This window comes from Notothenia rossii (assembly GCF_949606895.1).
Source record: "Notothenia rossii genome assembly, chromosome: 6".
Lineage (NCBI taxonomy): Eukaryota > Metazoa > Chordata > Actinopteri > Perciformes > Nototheniidae > Notothenia > Notothenia rossii.
The window spans coordinates 18,760,384-18,773,443 of NC_136909.1; the positions used below are offsets into that span (position 1 = coordinate 18,760,384).

Sequence of the window (13,060 nt, forward strand, 5' to 3'; positions counted from 1 at the left end):
TAAGTGCACCCGTTGTGTCATTGCCAACAATTTCTTCATTTCGTCAAATCTAATTTATGGCCTCTGATGTCCATACAATTTCCAATTAAAACTTTAATTATCAGGATTTAGCTGCATAGATTTAAATGGGGAGAAGTGTGAAGTACGTTTGATCAAACATTTAGCTGAAAAAGGAACAAGTAATATAAACTAGTACTATAGTCATCTTATTTTAGATGATTTACAAGTTTGTAAGTGTTTCCAATTCCACTCACATCTTCACTCCTCAGTTGCATTCTCTCTGCTGATCAATACAAAGTTTTCTGGGGTCTTGTCTTTGATCTTGTCCAGGCCATGTGGACTAACCTGCGATAGATTTCACATTAATCAGCCGCAGAGATCACTCGGAGACCAATTCCTCTCAGTGATAGAAACGCATTGATTTCACAATTTAGCATGGAGAGATACTTTTGTCTTTGGAGAGAGAGATTGATGATAATGTGGTAGAGTGGTATTGATGATAATTTGTCGCTACCAATGATGAATCAGCGGCCACCTCTTCTTTGATCTGAGGTCGTGTATCTTCAGCTGCTCAGGTAGGTTTCCTCTTCAGTAAAAATGTGGCGCTGCAGTGGGGACTGTCACCTTTTATTCCGTAGATAATGTTGTGTACTTGCTGCATTGTGAAAAAGTAAATAGACCTACATACATTTAGTCCTTCTAGCAGTTCTCCATACTTGTGTTGGAATGATTACACAGCTATTGACCAGCTGTTGTTTTAGAAGCTTTTTAGTACTCTACTGTTTCTATATCGTTTTATTTCAACCAATTTTACAACAATAGTCTCTCCTGCATGTTTCCACATCTCCCTCTCCCTCCATCTGTAGCATCTGAACATTAGTAAATGTCGTTTATTCTGGAACAATTTGATAAGCCTCTGAAGCCAGCAAGGCCAAAATATAATTGAAAATAACTGCCAAAATCATTCTCCTCTTTATATGCTATCCAAGCACAATGAAGCTCTTTGTGGTCCGGCTAGCGGGGGGGATGGTTGGCTTAATCTAGGCAGTGTAGCTCTGCTGATTCCTGGATTTACTCCCTGACAGCTCTAACTCTCATGCTGACGTTTGTGTTAGCAGACTAGCTGCAGATGTATAGCCTGATCTTTGTGTTTTACTATGTTACATGAGGAAAAAGGATTATTATGTCTGTGGTATTGACAATTATACTGAAGTGTGCATGTTTTGAAGTTTCCTGAATCACCACTAGGGTTCAGTGTTGTCCAACTGGAGGGATTTTAAGTGTTTTGTGTGTGCAGGACAAAAAGGCATTGAGGTATTTGAATATCCAATATGCTTTTTATATGCAGTGGGTTGAAGGCCATGTTTATCATGACTGGCTTTCATACAAATATAGAAATGTGCTTAAAAATTTATCAAAGCAGCCGCAATGGAGGCCATTTTTCTACTTGATTAATCTGCGGGTGGAGGCAAAGCCAAGGTCACAACCACTCCATCTTTCATTTTCTTATCTGATATGTCAGGGAAAAAAAAGACCTCCTCTGGTCCTATAAGAGTCAGATAATTTGATATCGTTGCCCTATAGTAGATCATATATGAACATATATAATCAATACACATGAATGTATTGCAACTCCTGTATTCAGTTAGTGCTACCTCAAAGAATTGATTAGTTATGGTGGTCTTGACACTTATGGCGTTGGCCTCGAGGAAATAGAGATTTGGGGTTGTAGAAGTCCATCTGCTACGCCTGGATGTTTGATGAAGGAAAAGGGATTAAATCACAGGAGTGTGCTGGCATTCAGATCCTGTGTGAGTACATAATATCATCAATCATGCCCGGCTATGACTGCACTTCTGGATTGGCCCCGTCAAACCGTGACAGGCGTGGTTTTGCTGCCCCAAGCACCAGCGAGCAGCCCACCCTCCTGAAGCCCACAGCAGCCTGTGAAGGAGCCCCCTGTCTAATCTGTCAGCTTTGCTTGCTGTAAGTGCCAGAAAACACATTCTGAGAGAAGAAAGAAAATGTGTGGTTTAATGACCCAGGACAGCTTTAGGCCCTTTGTATCTCACCCTCTTACTGAATATAAAATGCTTAAATGAGAACAAAATAGGGTGTCATTTCATAGACAAGGTGTGTGTCACATTTATTCTCTACGAGCTAGTGTGTGAATAATCTAGCTGCTTTTCCTTTGCATGATTCATTTATTGTATGATGACACTGCAGCAAACTTCCAGTATCACTTTAGGATGGAAAGCATCTTTTAGCTTTTGCTGCCAGTGAGTATTTTGTGATTCTGAATTGCACCCTAGTTGTTTTTTAGGCGTGTACCAGTGACTGAGAGGACAATACCCACTCTAGATGGATTCGCTGTCTATTCTGCTCCTCCATCTGGTCCCTCCCTCTCAACACGGCTGTTCCGGTGACATAGTAAACAAACAGCCTTTTCTGCTATCACTGCCATTCTCCTGTGTGAGGCTGACAGGAGAGTTCCCAGGGAACCAGAAGACAAGTGGCACTGCATTGTCTGGGGAAACATCTCTATCATTTGCATATCTTCTGATTATAGGTTATGATGGTCGAGGGTATTCTGTCTCCTCAAGTGTTTATCTCCAGTTTTCACGACACCTTTCAAGCCTTGTATCCCAGATGAGGCTTTTTTTACCTGAGTTCATGTGCACACATTTTTCTTTTTCACCAACATTAAATAGGCCATTTACATCCCATTGGAAGGGCCTTGGGTTTAACTGAGACAATGAGTGTTTGCATTGGAAAAGGTCATTGTGTGTGGAGTGCTGAAAGGGGACTTTAATTACAGCAGCAGCGTATCCAGTAATTGTGTAAGGAGTGGTACTGACAGCCTGATAAAGCATAAAGCTTCTCTTTCCTGCAGTGCTGGGTGATGACATTAGCTTTTTGCTGGTAATGTACAAGGAAAGGAAGACAAAGAATTGTGTGATTTGACGGCCTCATCCTTTGCCACTCTCAGCGGCGCTCTGCTTTTTATGTGGATGAAAACCACTGGGGTGTAATGCTCCCCTGTTGGTATGACAGTCCGTTAAACCAGCTCCCATCTGATCTCAGTGTGTGTAAAGCATAAAGAAGCTGGCTTTTGATCTCATGTGGAGAGTGGTTATAGCTCTTGTACCTTTCTTTTTGCTTTCATCCGCACCATCTGAGATATTCACAACATCTTGGTGACCTGTGCTTTTATTTTGATACATGCTGAATACTAAAAGGAAAACCTCCAGTGAGGAACAGCAGGTGGGCATAAATATGTGTTTTTGTGCTTGTAGATCAGAGAACATGTATTAGGTGACCTTTTTGTTGTAATGTACTATGATGAGTTACCCATGAATCATTCATGAGAATTCAGTGTACAACTTAAATCTGTCATCCATCCTGCTGAGTGGCTTTCTCTAGCCATTGGTAAACCAGCCCTGACTTTTCCTTTCGCAACATAATTGCGTCAGAATTTTTAATTAGCTACATTTTGCAAGAATTTAAATCAGAAATCAAACAACATTCTAAACAGACTCAGCGGTGACTTGTTTTTATCAAGAATATAGAAAGCATCGTACTTGTTTAACACCATCATGTTAACATTATTTTCTAAATGTTTAAAGCATGGTGGCGTTAGCATGTAGTTCTAAGCACCAATTTGCCTCAGTACACATTAACTGATATATATCATAGATATGAATTTATAGACTTTTTAGGGCAAAACATTTAAAGGGGCCCTAGAATGCTCCGTTTCAGGTTCCTATTTGTATTTTGTGCCTCTTCTGTGACATGTTAACATTCTTAAATGTTCAAAAGGGGCTTTATTTTTCTCATCCTGTCTGTGCTGCAGCACCTCTTTTCACCCTCTGTCTGAAACCAGAGCCCAGTCTGCTCTGATTGGTTAGCTGGCCGGCTCTGTTGTGATTGGTCAAATGCTTAGAAATGTCCCTTACCATATCATAGTGTTGTGTACTTCCCGCATTGTGAAAAAGTAAATAGACCTACCATTTAGTCCTTCTAGCAGTTCTCCATACTTTTGTTGTTATGATGTTAGTGATGTCACTATGTTACGGAAGTTAACACAGAGTCCAATGGAGGCGTTTCAAGGAGGCGGGGGAGTGTGTGGGAGAGGATTTTAGCCTTTGTAGAGCATTGCCATGCACAAAAACCAATGTAACACACTACAGGAAAGAGAAAACCCCCAAAGCATAATAGAGCCTCTTTAAACTATGTGTTCTTTTAGATTCAGTTCTATTTGAAAAATGTCCATCTATTTTTTGACATGTTGTTTATCACAATTACCCCAAAATGGAAATGTAGACTAAATGTAACTCTGGCTATATATTGGGGCCAACATATGTAACCATGAATATTAATAATATCCCTTGATGCATATTCATGATTAACAATTGACATCAACCTGCATACCTGTATTATGAAACACATGGTGATAAAATATGAATGCCTTTAGCTTGTCATGCGAATACTGATGCAGGGAATGATGTAAGGAGGATGTTGCTCACCATGCAGCATCTCCAATCAGATGTGTTGCTTCTTGCCTTCTCATGCTTTAAATGACTGGGTTAAAGTGGAAAATGGGGCAATGGAGGTAATCTCCAAGTGCACATCCTTCTCCAGATCCTCCATTTCATTTCATTTCATTGTTTATTTAGCAGGGACAATGCACATTAATGAACACTTAAAACAAAAAAATGCAAATAGTGTAAATGTGCCGGATTTTAGCTTGGAGCTAATTTCCATCCGTAGTACCTCACATAAAACATTTAAGAACATGACAATTATACACATAGCAAAAACAAATACATGATATGCAAAAAGAGCAAGAGCAGCACACACAAGTATTTACCACATGGCAGTACAATCTAGCATCAACGACATGTAAAGTGCAAGATAAGATACAAGAGCTACCTGAAGTGCAAGAGGAGATACCCCTCTATTAAAGTGTATTTAGCGGTGATTGTACGTCTGTTTGTTTCTCAACCATTCTTTTAGTTGATCTTTAAAACTATTGAGAGTGGGACAATCCTGTATCTCAGTTGGGAGGCTATTCCACAAAGAGCTGCCTTTTAATGGAAAGGACATTTTGTCCAAAAGTGATCCGTCTACGGTGGACCTCACAGTCTCCTCTGGTTTCTGACCTAGTGCAGCGTCCAGTGTGTTTTTTGTGGATGAATTCCACGACTGGAGGGGGGAGGGGGGGCCAGTCCATGTAAACATTTATAAAAAAAGCACATACTTTTAAAAGACTTAAAATGGTCAAAACTCAAGAAATTGTGTTTTTCAAGGATTGTACAGTGGTGGTATGAATGTGGCTTTCTGTCAAAAACCTTGATAGCTCTCTTGTACAGCTGTTCTATTGGTTTCAGGTTTGTGGCACAAGCAAACGACCAGTTTGTCCAACAGTATTCAATGTGGGATAGAATCATATGGAGGTATGACTTTGCAGCATTGACAGTTAAGAAAGGTCTAATTTGTTTAACATTTTGAATTTAATAGTGTTGGATACTTTAAGTTTCTTTTTGTTTTGTGACCAACCTTTTTTTGTTGTTTGCCCTCACAGAGGGACTTATATACACAGATACAAATTATATAGACAATAATACAAAAAGATAAAGAAAAGACAAAGAAAAAATATAGGGAATCCCTTTACCATGCCACCCAGTCCCTCCCCCTTCCCACCCATCTTGCCATTTCACTGAAAATCCTACCTGATGTTTGTTAGCAATCGTCTGAGTTCATCTATCTATTAAATTATATATATTATTTATATTATAGCATAACAATTTATCCACATCAAATAAAGTCATACATTTTTTTCCACATAACATTTCATCTGTTTAAGCTGAATTGAGATTGACTCCTAATAATCTACAAATGCACCAAATTGTGATATGTACAATCTTAATTTACATGAATGATATTACCAGATCAGCAGCTCTTTTAATAGCCTCCAATGTTTCCTTGATATGTTTCTTAAAAGTCAAGTTCGAGTCCAGTATGATTCCAAGATACTTGAAGTGGGGGACTAGTTCTATTTCTGCTCCGTTTAAAAATACGTCCAGTATGACTCCAAGATACTTGAAGTGGGGGACTAGTTCTATTTCTGCTCCGTTTAAAAATACGTTGGATCCTTCGATTTTGACTGGTCGTTTACTGAACATCATGCATACTGTTTTTTATACGTTTTAACTGTAAGCAAATGTTGTTCAGCCAGTGTTGAACCTTGTCCAAAGCATTTCAGAGATAGGATGAGATAATTTCAGTGTTCTTCCCGTGTACAAAGATGACCGCATCATCGGCATACATTTGCACATTCAACTCAGGACATACATTAGGCAAGTCATTAATGTACAGGAAAAAAAGTAACTGTCCAAGAATGGAACCCCAACAGGGTTGACAAGGTAGGGGGATTTTGCACCGTTGACCAGAACACATTATTCAGACGAGGCAGATTTCTGGATTTTACCTATTGATGACTTCCTGAATTTTTCAGGGCCTCAAACTATTTAAAATTGAGTGGTAAGATTCTGTGACATAAACGAAAACATTTATGACTTGCAACATAATGATGAAAATGAGTGGCCTAGAGGAAGAGAGACATTTATAAAAGTATAGAAGGAATTGGGAATTACAAGAATATTTTAACTTATCCAAAGCTCAAATATGTGACGGCATATTAGACCCTAGCAGATCTAATTTGCAGTACTAGTCCTAGACCCTCCCCTATTTGAGTATTAATAGATCATTCTCAGTTATACAGCATGTGCTCAGTGGTTAAAACTTTGGTTTGATTAAATTGTTTTAAAAGCACCCGTGTGTAATGTGGAAAGAATGTTCCTGTGATCCTCGCAGAAAAAGTTATTCCTTGCCAAAGATTTGGTTCAAGCACTCAGTGTTTTGTTGTCTGTAATATCAGAGCTCGGTGACCTTCTCAAGCGCACAGCAGTGTTAGATGTTTTACGGATATACACTTATTACGACAGTGTGCATCCCCTGCTGTCTCTCTTCATGAAGTTGTGTGCTTTGGGTTCAAATAAGGTCTTCCCGCCTGTTTCCCCTCTCTAGCACTGCACCGCTGCTGTTTTCCACCGTCGCTCCAGAACTCACCACGGAGAGAGCCGAGTCATGAACCACTAATAAGAGGGTTCCGTTTTGCTTCTACCCAGCCGAGGCTTGAACTAATGAACAAATCAAATGAATGGCATGTAATTATAGGCCAGAGAGAGTGGGACGGACAGAGGGTTGGCGCTAGCGGGAACAAACCCCAAATTATTTGTCTGGAAAATCTGTGAAATGAGCGCGAGCAGTTAAATTCAGTTTTTTTCCTTGCGAAGGCCCATTGTGGCACATATGCAAGGGCCATGATGGAGGGAAAGTGACCAGACACAAACACACATACACACACTCTTTTGATTTCACTTATTTAGCAGCTATGTTGTTCTTTCAAAGATGAGAGTACACTAATCCTGAGCTGCAGTTTTCTGTCTGTGTGTGCTTTTATGAAAGACACTTCTTTCCTAAATTACACTGTTTAACTGTTGTGCATCCCATGTGATCGTCTTCAGTAATATGCAGCATCAATGTTTCTGAGCTGCTGCATTGTTGTGAACCTGAAGGATGCAATTTGCTGCCAAAATCATATCCCCTTCTCTCAGTCTAGTACATGAAAAAACTGTTAGAATCAGCTCACATTAAGATTTCTGCTGTGTTGACTCGCCAGTATTACAGCTCAGGCATTTAAATTATGCTAGTAATATGAATGATATCATTTATATCCGGAATAAGGCTGCTGTTGTCAGTCCACTAACTGAATAGACTGTTGATGTATTCATGGTTTTTTCCTTTTTTCTCCCATTTTGGCTTCGAAATCCTGCTTCCCCGGATCGCTGTGATGGTGGCCAAGTGGTTTTCCTCTCTGCCACCCAGGCGCCCTACCAAATTGTAGTCTTTAGTAAAATTTAATCTGCTTTCAAGAAACAGCAGACATGCAGCAGAAAAATGAAAACAAGCCTTTCCTTTTCCTTTTTAACACTAACCATAAACTATGTAACAGTATATATCTTCAGTGCTTTCCTGGAGGCCACACAAGCTCTCAAAAAAAAGGTTTTAGTGTTGCATGATGTAATGTGATTTGATGTGTGTGTGATGACCTCCCTCTCACCCCAAAGCTGTCTGTCTCTACGCTGTCCTATGGCAAGGATGAGTCAGAGCTGATGTCACCCTCAGCGTAATCTGTCAGGCTATCAACACCCTCAAACACCTACTGACCGCTCACAGATGCATGATCATAAACCCTCGCCACCCTAAAAATTTTGAAACAGATTCAGTATGTGTGTGTGCATATATGTGGGTATTTCTGTTCTGGCTAATTTGTCAGTATGACATTTAAAATGTGTGTTACTTTTTGCATAAATTGCTTTTCTTTTTTTTGTTTTGATAGCCATTTTGCAGATAATCTGTTCAGAAAATTAAATGCAGCGGCCTCTTTGTCCCTGAAGAAATAAAATGTGTCAAAGCCTAGGTAAGCACCTTAAACAAGAAACTTTCAATCATGTTGGAGAATGTCTGCACACTCAGAAAGCTTTTTCCCTCCGGATACATCAATTGATTACCAGCCTAATAGCTTTTTGCTTGCTATTACATGGAAAGAAATGTCAAAAGGCCCAGAGAAAGCAAGCTCATTGCCATGCTCATGGCATAACACCCTGTCTCTGATAGTGGATCAGCTTTACAAGCCCGAGGAAATGAGGAAAACAATTGCACCCTGCACCTAGCATATAACCTCTTAGTTTATACAGATGCTTTTTCTTTTTTTTCTTTCAGGGGTTCATTTTGTTGTCAGCCTCGTATTGTGCCGGCCCCTCCCACCTGGGAGCTAGGCAAGGCTCAGGTCCCGAGACCTGGATGTCTCCAGAATTAGCTCAGCCTGGCCCTGCTGCAGGGAGGAAGTTCTCCCATTGGGGAAATAGGGTAGAGCAGAGAGCAACCTGCTAGAAGCCCATTAGTATACACTGCATACGCACTGCACGATGAATAACAGAGCAGAGAGGTTTTTCACCCGCTCTGATCTGCATCCTGTTCCCATTGCCTTCGCCTCTGAACTTTGGGCGACTAGTACGCTAATTCTTCCTTGTATCAATACCAAGAGCGCTGTCGGATACATACCAATATTACAACACAGATTAAAATAAAGAAAAATCTTTCTACTGATGCGTAATATCACAGATGTATTGTTATATTTTCACCCCGTTAAGGAGGTGCAATGTTTGATCTGTGCCTACTCCTTGGTGGAAAGTGTTCCTCTTTTAGCTTCTGGTCTGATTCATATGGCACCTTTTCATGATGTAACCTCCTTCCTAGAATGAGTCATTTGCCCTGGTTCCTCCCAGAGAAATAAATTGGTAGGGGATAAAGATGCCACTAATTTTGTTTCCAGGTGGCTGACTAGCATTTTTGGAAAGAAGCATAGCAGAAAATCAGCATCACAATAGTTATTCCTAGAAAGAGGAAAAAAATTGGTCTAGACCAAAGTTTTGTTTTGGAACTTTTCTCTCCGTATCACTATTAATTTCACCTTTTTTTTACTGTCAGCTTTGTCTTTTTTTACTTAAACAAAAAAAAGATTGATTGTTTATTGTTGATAAACCTGTAATTTGTATGTTGTACTCAGGGACTACATTATAGTTCCTACAAAAATATAAATGCATTTCATTTATATATGTATCATTACAATTACAGGATATCATTATGGGACCTAAGATTTTCATTGCCATGACTACACAGTAGCTACTGTGCATATGATAATAAAACTCTTGAATCTAAAGGGATGCTCCAACCCAAATATATATTGTCAATATCACTGTCTCATTCTTGCAGGCTTTAAATATGGGTGGAAAATGTGTTTGCAGATTTATCTTTGATGTAGAACAGCAGATGTGGTCGGCCTGATTTCAGTCAGTAACTGTGTAAAAAAGAGAGAACATCTTTTTTTAAATCTTCTCCTCTTATCTGCTGTCCAGCTGTAATCTCAGTATGCCCTAAACACTCAGAACACTGCTTTGAGGATACTTTTGTACATCTGTAAAGCCCTGAAGCTCTGCCAGATGATGCATATTTATGTATCGCGTGCATGCTGGTGAATTTTCATATTCTATAGGTGGAGCTACACTGCTCTAGAAAGTGCCATTAATAGTCAAAACTCCACATGGTAATTTAAATAAGTGTAAACGACATATTTTCTCATTATTCAAATAGAAACAGGCCACATTACTTTGCAATTCACAGTATACAACAGTGTAAAATGTCAGTGCACATTAATAGAACACAATCGTTCAATAATATGTCACTTAAAATCTGTCACTGTTTAATGCAATCAATTGATGTATCAGCAAAAAACAGTCCCATTTGTCACCGTTGCTCATATGGAACCACAACATGAAACGTAATCAGGCTTTAGTTTAACTATGACCTCATTTTGTCCGTAAGTGAGTGCTGCATGGTCACAATTTTTCTATAATTACTGAGTTAACTGGCATGTCGTACATGATTAATGATGGATGATTTCTAATAAATAATGGATGTTGGGAAGGCAGTCTGCAACAAAGAATGCAATATGCAAACTAATATGTTAACCCCTGTTATAATCTCAGATCCTTTCCTTAAACCGTTAAACAGGACCATTTCATATTCAAATCCAGTGCAGTTAAAGATGTATCTTCTTTTTCAGTCTAGGTGTGTAATGGCCTCCAGCCTAATACATTCTTCTAAAGTGCTCCTTCTAGATCTCAGGGTTCGTTTTTAGGCAGCTAAATTACTCACTTGTGTCAGGTTATTACAATTAGCGGTTTGAGTGCCTGCACTCTTGCATCTTACCTAGATACTTCCCTTTCTCTCCATAATGAGTTTTACAGGGGAATGCACCAGCAACAACAACAACACCAACACCAACAGCAGCAGCTAAACGGAAAAGCCCGGGGAGATGTATTAGCTAAAAAACCTTGGAATGCAGGTGGTGTATTTATGTGTGCGAAGCTGACAAATGACTTCCTTGGTTATGGATACAATCACCGTATTTGACCAGAGGGTAAGCTGTTTCAGTCAGGCGTTAAACATCTCACACACATACGTGCACACGTTTTCTCAAACAGAACTTGAGTGTGTTGCTGTTTTAATGAGCTGGACAATCAAATGCACACTCAGTGACCAGAAAAACATAAATCTCTGCTCTGTAGCACACTGAAGCATATTTGGCTGATATGAGCTGGCAGACATTATGGTGCCTTGACTCCCTTGTTGAGGTGTTGAATCTGAAAATGCAGATATTGGTGCTTGGCGCTTTCGTCTCAGTGCATGCTTCAATGTTTAATGGGATTCCTATCAGGGGGGCTGTGGTGGCAAAATCGTTAACATAATTTCACCCAAATGTTGCTCAAATCATTCAAGGGTCATTATGTTTGCACCTTTACAAAGTCACAATCTTGATGAAGTGCCATTATCAAGGAAAGATAATGGAAACATGATTTATAAATGGATACATTTGATCCAGCACAATGATACTGAATGCTCTAACACTGAGGCTTTAACAAAAACACTCAGTGACCACCACTCAGCTCTTACTAAGACGATAATGTTTATGCTTATTGATAACACAATTCTATATTTTAAAATCCATTTATTTTAAGGTTTACACTATAAATAAGGCATCCAGGGCAATGATATAGCAGTAAACAAGTAGTTGCTTTGTAAAGATATAGTGAAGAAATGCCGTTCTGTAGAATGAAGTCTCACTCCATGTGTGTGTTTCAATCTTAATCTGAATTTCTCTGTGCTTAGTTTATGTAGTCAGTCTGGTTGTGCGTGCATGCTAGTGTATGTGAGTCGTTGTTGTTGGTTGTTTGTGACTGATTCCCAGTGGCTAGCTAACGTCTACTGTCCTTGTTAATGCTGCTCTTCTTTAAATGCATAAATATTCTCCAGTATTGCCATGTAATTGACTGCTTTTTCCTCCTTAGTTTATTCAAATGTACCTTATAGGTAAAGTTAAAACTGAGTTTTCAATGATGATGCAATATGAACATTTGAATAACACTGAATGTTTTGCAACATGAAGGTCTGTCTTCTTAGCCTTGCTTTGCTTCGTCTGGACCAAGCATTTTAAATAAAGGACTTTTCTGCTAAGCCTTCCTGCATTTGGGTCCACGCTGCTCGTCTCACCGTGACAACTTCAGCCTTATGCTGTGTTGTGACTCTCCTTTACTTGTGGCCCAAACCACCTGACACCCCCCACGTTTACCTGGCACGGTCCTCCTCCCACCGAGCCAATGTTTTGAAGTGTCTTTTTTCCTGCTCCTTTCATTGTACGCCTTTAAGTTTGTTGCCTTTTGAGAGGACTCGCAACTCTGCGATCTTGGCAGTGCTCAAACCGCCCTCCAGGAACCCACAATCATGCCTTTCTCCACGGCTGTCCACGACCATGATTTAGGTCCGCTTTTGTTAACCCATTCACATGCAAAGTAAGCGTGGAATTGGACTTGCTGTTGTATGCACCTGTTTGTGTAGCGATACATATGCAAATGAGTAGGACGACTTTGACTGCAGGGGCAAGGGTTTTTATACTTCTGATCACTTGAGTTTAGCTCATTGTATTTGTAAGAGACCAAGTCTGTCTCAGTATAACTAAAGGAAGGACTGGTTTGGATTAACCAACACGTGTTATTTGTAGTTCTTTTAGCCCATTAATTGATGATTCCAATGATAGAAAATGTATCTCCAATCAATCCATTGTTTCTGTGAATTTCAGCCAAAAATGCAATATTTGTTAACAGATTTGGTAGTTCATGTCATATACAGAAGTTGTTATACCCCCATTGGTATATAGGGTGCAGTGTAGTATGTTCTCTTTGCTCCATTTTGGGCTTTATAATCTTCACATTTAGTCCTCTCTCTGACTTGCAACGGCCAGGTGGGTCACCCAAGATACAATAAAACATATTTTTTCTCTATTGGAAAAGAACAAAGCAAATCAAGATGCTATGTT

At 39.6% G+C, this 13,060-nt stretch overlaps 1 protein-coding gene across 2 annotated transcripts in view; it reads left to right on the top strand.

Moving 5' to 3' along the window:
- LOC307043248 (tetratricopeptide repeat protein 28-like) overlaps positions 1-13,060 on the top strand; it is a 170,883-nt gene that overhangs the window by 4,344 nt on the left and 153,479 nt on the right. The gene's annotated exons all lie outside the window — the stretch shown is intronic.